Genomic DNA, 16,823 nt, shown 5'->3' on the forward strand with positions numbered 1-16,823 from the left:
GAGGTCACAGTAGCATAACAAGATGGTTTTAATGCCCCTTGGAAGAGACATGGAGGTCACAGTAGCTTAACAAGACTGTTATAATGCCCCTTGGAAGAGTGGTGGAGTTTACAGTGGAATAAAAAGACAATATCAAAGCCCCATGGAAGAGTGGTGGAGGTCACAGTCGCTTAACAATACGGTTTTAATGCCCCTTGAAAGAGTGGTGGAGGTCGCAGTGGTATAAAAAGACAATATCAATTCCCCGTGGAAGAGATGTAGAGGTCACAGTAGCTTAACAAGACGGTTTTTATGCCCCTTGGAAGAGACGTGGAGGTCACAGTAGCTTAACAAGACGATTTTAATGCCCCTTGGAAGAGACGTGGAGGTCACAGTAGCTTAACAAGACAGTTTTAATGCCCCTTGGAAGAGTGGTGGAGGTAACAGTGGAATAAAAAGACTATATCAATGCCCTGTTGAAGAGACGTGGAGGTCACAGCAGCTTAACAAAACGGCTTTAATGCCCCTTGGAAGATACGTGGAGGTCACAGTAGATTAACAAGACAGTTTTAATGCCCCTTGGAAGAGATGTGGAGGTCATAGTAGCTTAACAAGACAATATCAATGTCCCTTGGAAGAGTGGTGGAGGTAACAGTGTAATTAAAAGACCATATCAATGCCCCGTTGAAGAGACGTGGAGGTCACAGTAGCTTAACAAGACGGTTTTAATGCCCCTTGGAAGATACGTGGAGGTCACAGTAGATTAACAAGACGGTTTTAATGCCCCTTGGAAGAGACGTGGAGGTCACAGTAGCTTAACAAGATTGTTTTAATGCCCCTTTGAAGAGTGGTGGAGGTTACTGTGGAATATAAAGAAAATATCAATGCCCCTTGGAAGAAACGTGGAGGTCACAGTAGCTTAACAAGATGATTTTAATGCCCCTTGGAAGAGTGGTGGAGGTCGCAGTGGAATAAAAAGACAATATCAATGCCCCTTTGAAGAGTGGTGGAGGTCGCAGTGGAATAAAAATACAATATCAATGCCCCGTGGAAGAGACGTGGAGGTCACAGTAGCTAAACAAGACATTTTTAATGCCCCTTGGAAGAGTGGTGGAGGTTACAGTGAAATAAAAAGACAATATCAATGCCCCGCGGAAAAGTGGTGGAGGTCACAGTAGCTTAACAAGACGGTTTTATTGCACTTTGGAAGAGACGTGGAAGTCACAGTAGCTTAACAAGATGGTTTTAATGCCCCTTGGAAGAGACATGGAGGTCACAGTAGCTTAACAAGACTGTTATAATGCCCCTTGGAAGAGTGGTGGAGGTTACAGTGGAATAAAAAGACAATATCAAAGACCCATGGAAGAGTGGTGGAGGTCACAGTCGCTTAACAATACGGTTTTAATGCCCCTTGTAAGAGTGGTGGAGGTCGAAGTGGTATAAAAAGACAATATCAATTCCCCGTGGAAGAGACGTAGAGGTCACAGTAGCTTAACAAGACGGTTTTTATGCCCCTTGGAAGAGACGTGGAGGTCACAGTAGCTTAACAAGACGGTTTTAATGCCCCTTGGAAGAGACGTGGAGGTCACAGTAGCTTAACAAGACAGTTTTAATGCCCCTTGGAAGAGTGGTGGAGGTAACAGTGGAATAAAAGACAATATCAATGCCCCGTTGAAGAGACGTGGAGGTCACAGTAGCTTAACAAGACGGTTTTAATGCCCCTTGGAAGAGACGTGGAGGTCACAGTAGATTAACAAGACGGTTTTAATGCCCCTTGGAAGAGATGTGGAGGTCATAGTAGCTTAACAAGACAATATCAATGTCCCTTGGAAGAGTGGTGGAGGTCGCAGTAGCTTAACAGGACAGTTTTAATGCCCCTTGGAAGAGACGTGGAGATCATAGTAGCTTAACAAGACAATACAAATGTCCCTTGGAAGAGTGGTGGAGGTCGCAGTAGCTTAACAAGACGGTTTTAATGCCCCTTGAAAGAGTGGTGGAGGTTACAGTGAAATAAAAAAACAATATCAATGCCCAGTGGAAGAGTGGTGGAGGTCGCAGTAGCTTAACAAGACGGTTTTAATGCCCCTTGGAAGAGTGGTGGAGGTCACAGTGGACTAAAAAGACAATATCAATGTCCCTTGGAAGAGTGGTGGAGGTAACAGTGGAATAAAAAGACAATATCAATGCCCCCTTAAAGAGACGTGGAGGTCACAGTAGCTTAACAAGACGGTTTTAATGCCCCTTGGAAGATACGTGGAGGTCACACTAGATTAACAAGATGGTTTTAATGCCCCTTGGAAAAGATGTGGAGGTCATAGTAGCATAACAAGACAATATCAATGTCCCTTGGAAGGGTGGTGGAGGTCGCAGTAGCTTAACAGGACAGTTTTAATGCACCTTGGAAGAGACGTGGAGATCATAGTAGTTTAACAAGACAATTCAAATGTCCCTTGGAAGAGTGGTGGAGGTCGCAGTAGCTTAACAAGACGGTTTTAATGCCCATTGAAAGAGTGGTGGAGGTTACAGTGGAATAAAAAGACAATATCAATGCCCCGTGGAAGAGTGGTGGAGGTTGCAGTAGCTTAACAAGACGGTTTTAATGCCCCTTGGAAGAGTGGTGGAGGTCGCATTGGAATAAAAAGACAATATCAATGCCCCTTGGAAGAGTGGTGGAGGTCGCAGGTGGAATAAAAAGACAATATCAATGCCCCGTGGTAGAGACGTGGAGGTCACAGTAGCTTAGCAAGATGGTTTTAATGCCCCTTGGAGGAGACGTGGAGGCCACAGTAGCTTAACAAATTGGTTTTAATGCCCCTTGGAAGAGACGTGGAGGTCACAGTATCTAAACAAGACAGTTTTAATGCCCTTTGGAAAAGTGGTAGAGGTTAAAGTGGAATAAAAAGACAATATCAATGCTCCGCGTAAGAGTGGTGTAGGTCGCAGTAGCTTAACAAGACAGTTTTAATGCACCTTGGAAGAGACGTGGAGGTCACAGGAGCTTAACAAGATGGTTTTAATGCCCCTTGGAAGAGACGTGGAGGTCACAGTAGCTTAACAAGAAGGTTTTAATGCCCCTTATAATAGTGGTGGAGGTCGCAGTGGTATAAAAAGACAATATCAATGCCCCGTGGAAGAGACGTAGAGGTCACAGTAGCTTAACAAGACGGTTTTTATGCCCCTTGGAAGAGACGTGGAGGTCACAGTAGCTTAACAAGATGGTTTTAAGGAACCTTGGAAGAGACGTGGAGGTCACAGTAGCTTAACAAGACGGTTTTAATGCCCCTTGGAAGAGTGGTGGAGGTAACAGTGGAATAAAAAGACAATATCAATGCCCCTTTGAAGAGACGTGGAGGTCACAGTAGCTTAACAAGACGGTTTTAATGCCCCTTGGAAGAGACGTGGATGTCACAGTAGCTTAACAATACGGTTTTATATCCCTTTGGAAGAGACGTGGAGGTCATAGTAGCTTTACAAGACTATATCAATGTCCCTTGGAAGAGTGGTGGATTTCACAGTAGCTTAACAAGATGGTTTTAATGCCCCTTGGAAAAGACGTGGATGTCACAGTAGCTTAACAAGATGGTTTTAATGCCCCTTGGAAGAGACGTGGAGGTCACAGTAGCTTAACAAGACTGTATTAATGGCCCTTGGAAGAGTGGTGGAGGTTACAGTGGAATAAAAAGACAATATCAATGCCCCGTGCAAGAGACGTGGAGGTCGCAGTAGCTTAACATGATTTCTCTGGCCTACAGCAGACTCTTTTAAACAGATATAGTGGTGTCTGAACAATCAGCAAGACACTGAAAATGTCTTTTTTTACGCAAAAAATGCAAAAAAGTGGATAATACAGAGATTTGAACCGTCGAACTGCAAAACCACAGTTATAATTTCCTGGTGTATACCAGACTTGTTAAAATAGATATATTTGTGTCTGAACAGTCAGCGACACACTCAAACTGTTTTTTTTTAAGGAAAAAAGGCAAGCAGGTTGCTAACACCCACATTTGAACCGTGGAAGAGGAAAAACACAGGTCTAGTTCTCTGGCCTACACCAGACTCTTTTAAACAGATATATTGGTCTCTGAACAGTCAGCAAGACACTCAATTATTTTTTTTTGGGGGGGGGAATACCAAAAGGTTAATAAGACAGGTATTTGTACAGTCTGACTGAAGAAAAAAAATACAAACAGGATTTACATGAAAAAAAAAAAGGATTTTTCCTAGCCCCTGAGACCTGGGGATGTCTAGCAATTTGACCAACAGGAGCACACAGGACTGTAATGCAGTGTTTGTTGGTATAACTACTGCGTCTCCTATACAGTCTGCCTGCCTGCCTGATATCTAGGAAGGATATTAGTCCTGATAAGGACTGTTTGTTTGATTTGGCAGGCTTTAGAGACCCTACACTAACTATTTCACAGTATAAATCTCTCCCTAGCTCTGCAGCACTGACTCTACACTGTCTGATTCGGAGCGACTGTTTCCAAGATGGCAGCGCCCAGTTTTAAATACTCGAGGTGACGCTGTGGGGCCAGCCAATCACTGTAATACCCACAAACAACATGGCTGCGGCATTACAGTGACTAGCTGGCAATCCCTGCATGTTCATTGGCTCTGAAAAGAGCGCCAAACGTGCAGGGCGGAGACCCAAGCTACCGCCCAAGTAACCCAGAAATGCTCGGTGCTCGACGAACATCCCGAGTAGTGATATGCTCGGGCGAGTACCCAGCAGTGTCGAGCATGCTTGCTCAACACTAAAAAAGTCAAATCCACTGTGTTATTTTGGGAGGTGTATTTCCATGCACCGCTTCACACCCACACATGGGTATACGCTTCCTCATTTCTGCTGTTTTTTGCTCTTCTCCTTATCCTCAGCCTCAATCACCACTATACCACCAGGGTGACCGTGGTCCGTGTTGCCAGCATTGCAAGTTCCTCCGTCCTAATTTTTGGCAGTTTTTGCTTGGAAGGCATAGGCAAAGACTATGGGAGACCCACTCCCCAATAACGGGAATAATGTTTTTAATATGCTGTACTGCATAGCTCTTGTTAGGGGCATTGCAAGATCTTCTGTCCTAATTTTTGGCAGCTCTTGCTTGCATGGCATAGGCAAAGACTATGGGAGACCTACTCCCCAATAATGGGAATAATGTTTTTAATATGCTGTACTGCATGGCTCTTGTAAGGGGCATTGCAAGTTGCTATGTCCTAATTTTTGGCAGCTTTTGCTTGGAAGGCATAGGCAAAGACTATGGGAGACCCACTCCCCAATAGTGGGAATAATGTTTTTACTATGCTGTACTGCATGGCTCTTGTAAGGGGCATTAAAATCGTCTTGTTAAGCTACTGTGACCTCCACGTCTCTTCCAAGGGTAATTGATATTGTCTTTTTATTCCATTGTAACCTCCATCACTCTTCCAAGGGGCATTGATATTGTCTTTTTATTCCACTGGGACCTCTACCACTCTTCCAAGGGGCATTGATATTGTCTTTTTATTCCACTGGGACCTACACGTCTCTTCAAAGGGGCATTAAAACTGTCTTGTTAAACTATTCTGAACTCCACGTCTCTTCCAAGGGGCATTAAAACCGTCTTGCTAAACCACTCTGAACTCCACAGCTCTTCCAAGGGGCATTGAAATGTTTTAAATTACCTCTAACCTCCACGACTCTTCTACCGGGCATTTCATTTCCTCCTAATTTTAGTCAGCTTTTTCTTTTCAATGCATAGGCGAACACTAAGGGAGACCCACTCCCCAATAATGGGTAGAAGGATTTTAGTAAACTGTAATCCTCGTCTGTTTCAAGGGGCATTGCAGTTTCTCATAATTTTTGGAAAGCCTTCCATTCACTGCTTAGGCCAACAGTGTACAGGAGAACCAGTTGCTATAAATGGAAAAAATGGTTTAGTTAAGGCCCTCTGACCTCCATGTCACTTCCAAGGGGCATTGGAGTGCCTCGAAACTTTTGGTAGGCATTGCACTCACTGTATGCCCTATAACTGTGTAGTCGAACCTCTCCTTTTGGTACAGAAACATATCCTACAAGACATGTGTGGTTGACTGGCCTGATATTGATGTGAATGGTTCCTGTTTCTCCTGCTCTTTCTCCTTTGCCACCAACTCATCCATCATTCATCTCCTGAAGCTTTGTTTTAACGGGAGTCATAGAGCTGGGATAGTAGCAGGAAAACATCCAGCAATCCTCGGAGGAGGTAGGATATGTGCCAAAACGCTGACCAGCTCAGGCCTAGCCGCTACTACATACATGCGCTTGCATTCCAAGGAACAGAAAGCTAAGGAGTAGTGTTGAGCCACCCCCGAAGTGTTCCAGTTCGGTTCGGTTCGTCGAACACCCGTGTGGTCGCCGAACTGTTCGTCGAACTGTTCGTTGAACACCTTCGAACACCATTAAAACCAATGGCAGGCAAACAAAAACAAATAGAAACAAATAGAAAACACCTTCAAAGGTGTCCAAAAGCTGACAAACTGCTCAGAAGACATAACTAACACATGGAAAACTGACAAGTACATATAGTCATGCGAAAAGAAAAGAGGTGGAGGAGTAAAAGGAGTGGGAGAGACAGATATAGGCATGTCATGCCCTTCTAAAATCCAAAAAGTGAGAAGCATACACGGCCAGTCCGTTCCTGCCCGTGCCACCTCAGTGTCGCCGGGTTTGTGCCAGAGCCGCGGTGGACCCTGATGGCCAGACCCCCTCTCCCAATACTGGTGTCTGTCCGCTGGTGGGTCGAGCGAGCCCCCCTGTGGTGGAGGCAGCTCTAAGCTTTTTAATTTAAATTGTCTCTCTAATTTGAATGAATACACTTTAAATCCTTTTACAAGGATCTATTGGAGGGCAAGTCTCATGCCAGCAGCCGCGTAATTCCAGCTCCAGTAGCGTCCACTAAAGTTGCTGCAGTTAAAAAGCTTTTATAAGGATCGAGCTCGGCTGTCCACCGCAAGGCATCCTACCACCAGTCCCAGCCCCTATGCCTTGGGGTGCCTCCTCATGCTCTTCACTGAGTATCCCGTGGTCCCGAAGCATTTCCTTTGAAAAAATTAAGTGTCCAAACTACTGGTGGTGTTGCTTGCTTAACAGCCGGGATAATCCGCTGACTAGCAGACACTACTACTAGGCACAAAGTATTTCCTGGGCTAGATGCAGTTAAAAATTTGTAATTAGATACTCTCGTTGGATGCTGAGAAAGCATTCCATAGAGTCTCCTGTCATGCCATATATTATTCTCTTAAAAAGCTTTGGGTAGGGGTCTAGGGGACCCTTTTATAGCCAAAATCACGGCCCTGTATCACAATACGTCACCTAGGCTGAAGATAAATGGAACTGTAGCACCCTGAGGGCTCGGTTGCTACAGAGGTATTGCACCTCACCCAGAGGTGTGATATCTCACTCTCAGGTAAGGATGGAGTGTGGATCAGGACCCAACACCATCATGCATTACACCACATTGCCGTGGGGCAGGGCGACCAATATGCCCCTGAGATGGGCACGACAGTCCCTGTCTCTGGCTGGAGTGGGGGGAGGGCACACTGAGGAAGGGGAACCCTGTAGTGCAGGAGCAGGGAGGAAGCAGTTCCTGGGTGCATTGAGAAGGGAGTATAAAAGGTGGGCACCATCTTAGTTCAGTGCAGAGAAGTCTGAGCAGAAGTGACAGGGAGCAGGGGCTCTGCATGAGCTCTGCTCTGGAGGCGGGCCTAGTAACAGAGGCCCAGGCCTGGAAGAGGGAGAAGGAAGGAAGAGGAGCAGAGAAGGCTCCAGGAACGAGGAACGAAGGGATCTCAGGGGTGCGGACGGGCGAGTCGCCACCGCACGGCCGAATCAACCTGCGTGGAGGGGTCAGGCCAAAGGGGGAGACGGGTCCCCAAAACTAGTGGAGGCGGGAAACCACCCTCAGCTAGAAACCGGAGGCTGTGACATTTTATGTGGCGCAGCCCCTCGCTACACCCGCTAGGAAGGCACCACATAGGGTCAGGGAAACTGGCGCCAAGTTTACCAAGAGGAGGCCCGAGGCAGCCGGAGAGAAGGGTTGGTAAGAAAGGCCAGACAAAGATCACACAAAGGGGGTCCTGTGAAGTGCTCCAAAGTTATCTGGGAGTTGTCTGAGCCCCTCTCCTGGTGAGCACAGTACAACTTGGGCAGCCGTTACCTTCAGAAGTGGTCTGGATAATAAGAACTGTGAGTAAAGGCCCTGGACTGCATCACTGACTCCGTGTCATTACTGCTGCTTCCCTGCACCATCACCCCCATCCTCCTCATATACTTCCTTGAGGCTATACTCCTGGGGAGTTATGCTATGCTCTGCTGCACCAACAACACCAGCCTCAGCGGTCTGCCCTGCAGCTGCGGTTCACTCTGACCGCAATCCACGGGTGGCGTAGTCGGACATTTAAACATCAAAACCACATAAATAGTTCCGCCACTGGTTTGACCGCCCTGAACCACGGAACCAGATAAGCCGCCACGGAGAATACAACCACCAGCATCCACCAAAAAGGGTCCGGCTCCGGGTGTCCCAAGGCCCAGGGGGTGCATCAGAACATTTTCATCACCTTTCATAATCACCAATGGGACAAGGCAGGGATGTCCTCTGTCCCCTCTCTTATACATCCTAGTGACGGAGCACCAGCTCTCATTAATTCGCCATAACCCCAATATTAGGTGGATTGAGGTGGGTGGCACCGAGTACAAGTGCTCTCTATTTGCTGATGATGTCCTAGTATATATCACTCAATCACATATATCCATCCCTGCTGTTATGGCTGAAATAGATCACTTTGTTACATGGTTAAATTTTAAAATCAATGCAGCGAAGTCTGAGGCCCACGATGTCTCCTTCCCCAAATCCATACAGGATTCCATCCAGTCCAACTTTCCCTTTGCCTGGCCCTCACAGGGTATCAAATACTTAGGAATTCCTATTCATAGAGACCTCTCCCGTCTATGTTATCTTAATTTTGGGCCCTTTATTGAACAACTCCATACAGACCACGGTTGGCAAGTTAGAACTGTAAGATTCACTACGTGAACCACTGGTGTTTTGTGGAAAAGCAGATGTACACTGTGTTCCAAATTATTATGCAAAAAGTGTTTAGGAGTGATAAGGGAAGAATTTGTTTGTTTGTCAGTTAAACTCATTGATGGTGATGTGTGTCAGGGCTCTTTATATCACTGTAAGCAATTGCAGACACCTGTGCTAATTAGTTTGGCAGGTGTGTCCAATGAAAGGCAAGACTACTTAAGAAGGCTGTCCCACATTATTAAGCAGCTTACATTTTCTGCCAAAATGGGAAAGAAAAAGGATGTGTCGGCTGCTGAGAAGCAACAAATTGTGGAGTGTTTAGGTCAATTCATGACTACAAACAACATTGTGCGATGATCAGGATGAAGTGTCTTGGCAATCAAGAGGTATGTAGCTGATTCACAGTACACACGTGTGCGTGCTAATAAGGGCAAATTGAGGACTCTTTCCTACAGGCAATTACGTCATGTTAAAAGAGCAGCGGCAAAAAAGCCTTGTCATAGCAGCAGACAAGTTTTTGAAGCTGCTGGTGCCTCCAACGTCCCCCGAACAACAAGATGCAGGGTCATTCAGAGGTTTGCAGCTGTGCGTACGCCATCCCGTCGACCTCCTCTATCCACTGCAGACAAGCAGAAACGGCTCCAGTGGGCCAAACATTACATGAAGACTGATTTCAAAACTGTTTTGTTCACGGATGAGTGCCATGCAACGCTCGATGGTCCAGATGGATGGAGTGAAGGATGGCTGGTTGATGGACACCCCACGCAAACACGGCTACAGCGCCAACAAGGAGGAAGTGGAGTAATGTTTTGGGCTGGAATCATGGGGAGAGAGATTGTCGGCCCCTTTAGGATCCCTGAAGGGGTAAAGATGAACTCCACAATGTATGTGGAGTTTCTCAAACAGCACTTCCTGCCATGGTTCAAGAAGAAGAGCCGTGTATTCCACAGCAAGATCATTTTCATGCATGATAATGCACCGTCTCATGCTGCACATAACACATCTGCATCTCTGGCTGATATGGGCATTAAAGAGGACAAACTTATGGTGTAACCCCCATGCTCCCCTGACCTCTACCCCATTCAGAACCTCTGGAGCATCATCAAAAGGAGTGTCTATGATGGTGGGAGGCAGTTCACATCTAAGCAACAGCTCTGGGAGGGTATTCTGTCCTCATGCAAAACAATTGAAGCAGAAACCATCCAAAACCTGACAAATTCAATGGACGAGAGAGTTCAGAAGCTCCTTTCGAACAAGGGGTCCTATGTGCAAATGTAACATCACCTAGAATAAAGTTTTGAGTTGAAAACTGCTTGATTTCAGTTTCTAATAACCTGCTAATGCTTATGGGGGATCTAAGAGTGTGGCAACCCAGTAGTCAGGATTGCTTCGAATTCTGACAATCTGAGGGTCATGTTGCAGGTAGTGCAGCAAGAAGGCACTTATGTGTCTTGCGCATCTCGGAGCCTCAAAATTATTTTCGGGGCTAGATGCAGCTAAAAATTATTATTAATTTTAAATCTGGTGGAGCTTAGTATAGATGGCCTAATTGAATCAGTACTGCACACTGCTACAAAGCCCAAATTATTTTCCAGCCAAGATACAGATAAACATGATTAGTAATTTTAAATCTGGTGGAGCTTAGTATAGATGGCCTAATAGAATCAGTACTGCACACCGCTACAAAGCCCAAATTATTTTCCAGCCAAGATACAGATAAACATGATTAGTAATTTAAAATCTGGTGGAGCTTAGTATAGATGGCCTAATAGAATCAGTACTGCACACTGCTACAAAGCCCAAATTATTTTCCAGCCAAGATACAGATAAACATGATTATTTATTTTAAATCTTAATTTGAAAGCTTAAAACGGTTGGTGAGGTGATTTTAACCAATCATTAAGCTTTTACTCTCCCCAGGATGACACAGGGGTAGAAAAGTCGTTTCGGATCCATGATTTGTTCATCTTTATGAACGTGAGTCTGTCTACATTATCAGTGGAGAGCCACGTGCGCTTATCTGTCAGCACACCACCAGCAGCGCTGAACACACGTTCAGACAGAAGGCTGGTTGCGGGGCATGACAAGATCTCCAAGGCGTAAGTGGCAAGCTCCGGCCATTTATCCAGATTGGAAGCCCAAAAAGAGCAAGGGTCCAGAGACACAGTCATGGCTTCAATGTTTACTTGGAGATACTCCAGGAACCATCGTCTCTAGGCGTTGACTATGTGTCAGACTTCTTGTCTCCTGTGGCCTTGCAAAGGATGGGCTAAAAAAGTGGTGAAATGATTCCGCAAAATTGATGTTATCAGCAGATACTGTGTTTCTGTTACGGCTTGAGTGCTGAACACTCGACTGTCCCACGGTTGGCAAGTTGGAACTGTGGGATTCACTACGTGCACCACTGGTGTTTTGTGGAAAAGCACATGTAAGATTCTGCAACAGTCTCTGCTGATACTCCTGCATGCGTGCATCCCTTTCTATGGCAGAAATAATTTCTGAAAATTTACTTTTGTACCGGGGTCGTAACAGTGTGGCAACCCAGTAGTCAGGATTATTTCTAATTCTCACAATTCGAGGCTCAAGTTGCAGATAGTGCAGCAAGAAGGCACTCATGTGTCTTACGCATCCAGGAGCACCAAGTCCCTGTTGTGTTGGTGGCGAGGTAACAATCATGCTTCCTTCCTCTGTCCTCTCCCCCCAACCTCGCACAACAGAAATGTGATCAAGGTCTCCCTCATCTGATGAGTCTTCCATCAGTTCGTTCTCCACTTCTTCCTGGGCTCCTGCACCTTCCTCACTAATTTGGCTGCTACCATGCGCCCTGGTAAAACCATCTTCCCCACCCTCACATGCCTGCCGCCTTGGTGCTGCCGACCGTCTGGACCTTGCAGATGTTAGCCCTTCCGCATACAACTCCTCCTCCTCTACTTCCTCCACCTCCTCTTGTGCCACCACCTGACTCCGAATTCTGTTTAACATGTGCTCCAGCATGTAAATCACCGGAATAGTCATGCTGATAATAGCATCGTCAGCACTAAACATCTTCGTCGCCATTTCAAAACTGTGCAGAAGGGTGCATAGGTCCCTGATCTGAGACCACTCCTCCAGCGTGATTTGCCCCACATCTGGATCTCGTTGGCCCAGGCTATACGTCAGAACGTATTGCACCAGGGCTTGTCGGTGCTGCCACAGTCGCTGCAACAAGTGCAGAGTTGAATTCCACCGGGTAGGCACATCGCATTTTAGCCGGTGAAGTGGCAGGCCCAACGACTTCTGTAGAGATGTAAGTTGCTGAGCTGCGGGATGCGAACGGCGGAAGTGAGCACACAGCTACCATGCCCTCTGCAGAAGGCCATCTAGTCCGGGATAGTGGGCTGAAAATTGCTGGACAACCAGGTTCAACACGTTAGCCATACAAGGCACGTGTGTGACATTGCCCCGGCGAAGGGCCACACCCAGGTTTGCAGCATTGTCGCACACGGCCTTCCCTGGTTTCAGGTCCAGTGGAGACAACCATTCATGAAATTGGTTCTCCAGAGCTGACCACAACTTCTCAGCTGTGTGACTCACATTTCCCAGACATTTCAAAGTAAAAACCGCCTGATGACGTTGAGCCCTACTGCCAGCATAGTAAGGAGGTGTGCACAATCCCTTCTTCGCAGTTAGAAAGCTTGTGGCATGACCAGACAGGCTTTGGGTGCAGGTGGAGGACCGAGAGGAGGTTGAGGAGGCAGAAGCAGTGGAGGAACTTTGAGATAAAGAGGATTGACGCACAACTCGTGGGGACGGCAAGACTTGGACAGCAGCCCCTTGTCCTGCTGTCACCATAGTTACCCAGTGCCCAGTCAGTGACATGTAACGCCCCTGTCCATGCCTACTCATCCAAGTGTCTGTGGTGAAATGCACCCTGTCACACACAGAGTTTCTCAAAGAAGCGGTGATGTTGTGTGCAACATGCTGGTGGAGCGCAGGCACACCTTTCTTTGAGAAGTAGTGCCGACTGGGCATCTGGTACTGGGGCACTGCAACGGACGTAAGGTCTCGAAAATCCTCTGTGTCCACCAGGCGGAAAGGCAGCATTTCTGTAGCCAAGAGCTTGCAGATGGTGAAATTCAACCTCTTAGCTTTCTCATGGCTAGGAGGAAATGGTCTTTTACTTGTCCACATCTGAGGGACCGAGGGCTGGCTGTTGTGCTTTCACGGGGTTGATAAGGGTGTCCCCGGCAAGCTGCCAGTCTGTGAGGAAGATACAGGCGGACATGTTTGGTTGCCTTGATCCAAAGGTGGTGCTATCGATGTCGGACTGTGCTCAACACCAGCTGGTGTTACAACCTCCAAAGAAAATGATGACCTGCCAATCACGCTGGCTGTTGCGGGTAAAGAGGTGGCAGGTCTGTGTCCCAAAACAGGTGTGACTGCTGTCCCCCCAGTCACAGAGCATGAAGAGGCCGCGGATGCACAAGATGAGGCAGACGGTGGCTGGCCCGGCCGGCTAGGCCGCATTGTAGCACAGTGAGTTTCCCACTGCAACTTATGCTTCATGTCCATGTGCCGGTTCATGCATGAAGTACTCAAACTATGTATTTTTTGGCCTCTACTTAGCTTTTGCTGACAAATGTTACAGATAAAGCGAGTTGTTTCATCTTTATCGATCTGAAAAAATGCCCAGGCTATGCAAGGCTTAGCACCCATGCGACCTGAAGAGCCACCACGACTTGTGGTGAGAGGCAGAGTTGTGTTTGAGGATGCAGTTGTTGACGTGCTTCCAGTACTACGTCTCTGTCCAGGAAGGCGCAACCTGACCTCGTCGTCACTAGCATTCTCCTCCACCTCCTCTGCTGACCTCATCTCTTGGCTGACTGTGGGTTGACAGTAAGTGGGATCTCCAACCTGATCATCATCACCCTGTGTGTTATCACACCCGTCGTCCTCAGAGCAAACCTGTTCCTGCCCTGACAAAAAGCTAAAGTTGTCGCTCCAATCAAGTATTTGAGTCTCATCATCGTCTTCCTCATTGTCTCCACCAACAGGAGTTACAGTTTGGGAATGAGGGTCTACATTATGGTCAGAACCTTCTGCGTCTGGTCCTGGATCCGACTCATAAAGATTCTGGGCATCAGTGCAGATCATTTCCTCGTCTGGATTCACAGAAGCGCTGGAGCCGACCTCTGATTCCCAGGCTATAGTATGAGTAAACAGCTCTGCAGACTCAACCATCTGTTCTACCTCATACTCAGACGGGCAGCTGGAGATTTGGGAGCTGTGAGGAAGCAAGTGCGATTGGGGTGACACCTCTGAGGACTGGAGTATTTGTGATGTTGAAGTTGATGTGGAGGAGAGCCCACTTAAAGGAGCACTTGATATCCGTTGAAGCACCTGCTGTTTTTGTGCCTCATCTGGAATTTGTAACGATTGACGTGGCCGTTAGAAAGGGATCTTATCACATTATCCGCTAAAAGAAGTAGACATTTTAATTTGGCTGGAAGATGGTCTTTCTTCTGCAGATATTACTGTTGCTTTAACACCTACCCCACGGACATAACCTTTTTTCCCCTTCCCAACACGCCTATTCCCCTTTCCACCAGCAGCAGGCCTTTTTCCACTCATTTTGGAGGTTAACTAATTCACAACTCTGGAGTTATTTGCACAAAAAAACAATGGATGGGAACTGAGCAGAGCTGAGTGGCCAAACTGTGGTATTAGGCCAAAACTATTGGCTGGGTTAGATGCAGAAAAAAATTATATTCAATTTGAAACCTGATGGAGGTCAGTATAGATGGACTAATAGACCAAGTCCCACAAACTGCTAGAAGCCTAAATATTTTTTCAGAGCTAGATGCAGAAAAAAATTATATTGAATTTGCAACCTGATGGAGGTCAGTATAGATGGACTAATAGAACAAGTCCCACACACTGCTAGAAGCCCAAATATTTTTTCAGAGCTAGATGCAGATAAAAATTATTTTTAATTTGCAACCTGATAGAGGTCAGTATAGATTGACTAATAGACCAAGTCCCACACACTGCTAGAAACCCAAATATTTTTTCAGAGCTAAATGCAGAAAAAATTATATTCAATTTGCAACCTGATGGAGGTCAGTATAGATGGACTAATAGACCAAGTCCCACACACTGCTAGAAGCCCAAATATTTTTTCAGAGCTAGATGCAGATAACAATTATTTTTAATTTGCAACCTGATGGAGGTCAGTATAGATGGACTAATAGACCAAGTCCCACACACTGCTAGAAGCCCAAATATTTTTTCAGAGCTAGATGCAGATAAAAATTATTTTTAATTTGCAACCTGATGGAGGTCAGTATAGATGGACTAATAGACCAAGTCCCACACACTGCTAGAAGCCCAAATATTTTTTCAGAGCTAGATGCAGAAAAAAATTATATTGAATTTGGAACCTGATGGAGGTCAGTATAGATGGACTAATAGACCAAGTCCCACACACTGCTAGAAGCCGAAATATTTTTTCAGAGCTAGATGTAGATAAAAATTATTTATAATTTGCAACCTGATGGAGGCCAGTATAGATGGACTAATAGACCAAGTCCCACACACTGCTAGAAGCCCAAATATTTTTTCAGAGCTAGATGCAGAAAAAAATTATATTCACTTTGCAACCTGATGGAGGTCAGTATAGATGGACTAATAGAACAAGTCCCACACACTGCTAGATGCCCAAATATTTTTTCAGAGCTAGATGCAGAAAAAAAATATATTCAATTTGCAACCTGGTGGATGTCAGTATAGATGGACTAATAGAACAAGTCCCACACACTGCTAGAAGCCCAAATATTTTTTTAGAGCTAGATGCAGATAAAAATTATTTTTAATTTGAAACCTGATGGAGGTCAGTATAAATGGACTAATAGACCAAGTCCCACACACTGCTAGAAGCCCAAATATTTTTTCAGAGCTAGATGCAGAAAAAAATTATATTCAATTTGCAACCAGATGGAGGTCAGTATAGATGGACTAATAGACCAAGTCCCACACACTGCTAGAAGCCCAAATATTTTTTCAGAGCTAGATGCAGATAAAAAATATTTTTAATTTGCAACCTGATGGAGGTCAGTGTAGATGGACTAATAGACCAATTCCCACACACTGCTAGAAGCCCAAATATTTTTTCAGAGCTAGATGCAGATAAAAATTATTTTTAATTTGCAACCTGATGGAGGTCAGTATAGATGGACTAATAGAATGATGCTATGCCCAAAAGGGTGCAGTAAAAAAATTGGTATTCTATACACAGGTGATGTAGCTTGCAACACAGATAGGCTACTCCACTGACTAACACACTCTGCAGTAGGCCAAAAAGGATTAGCTTTGCTAGATTTAGCCAAATGCTGTGAAAAAAACTTGCACAGCACTGGCACAGACCTGCCTGGCAAAAACTGATAGGAACTGATGTAACTTAGTCCTGAAAAGGACTGCAATTACAATTAGTCTTTACTCCCTACCTATCTATTTAAGAGCACAGACCTGCCTGATAAAAGTCGTAGGAAATGCTGTAACCTAGTCCTTAAAAGGACTGCAATCACAACTATTCCCTACTCCCAAGCTATCTGTAGATTTGTGCGAAAATTGGCTTGAAATTAACAAGGTATAGCGCACACAGCAACAGCGGTGCCGTCTAACACGCAGCTGCAGCAGTGAGAAAATGGTGGCGACGGGGAAAATGGCAGGGTCTTATAGGGCAAGGACATGTGACATACACTGCCAATGACACATGCCCTTGCTTGTGTGAAAAAAAGCACTTCGCTCCGTGTGTGCGCTGCTGAT

The sequence above is a fragment of the Phyllobates terribilis genome, unplaced genomic scaffold (assembly GCF_046119375.1).
Source record: "Phyllobates terribilis strain yellow unplaced genomic scaffold, ASM4611937v1 Scaffold_4__5_contigs__length_816908805, whole genome shotgun sequence".
NCBI lineage: Eukaryota > Metazoa > Chordata > Amphibia > Anura > Dendrobatidae > Phyllobates > Phyllobates terribilis.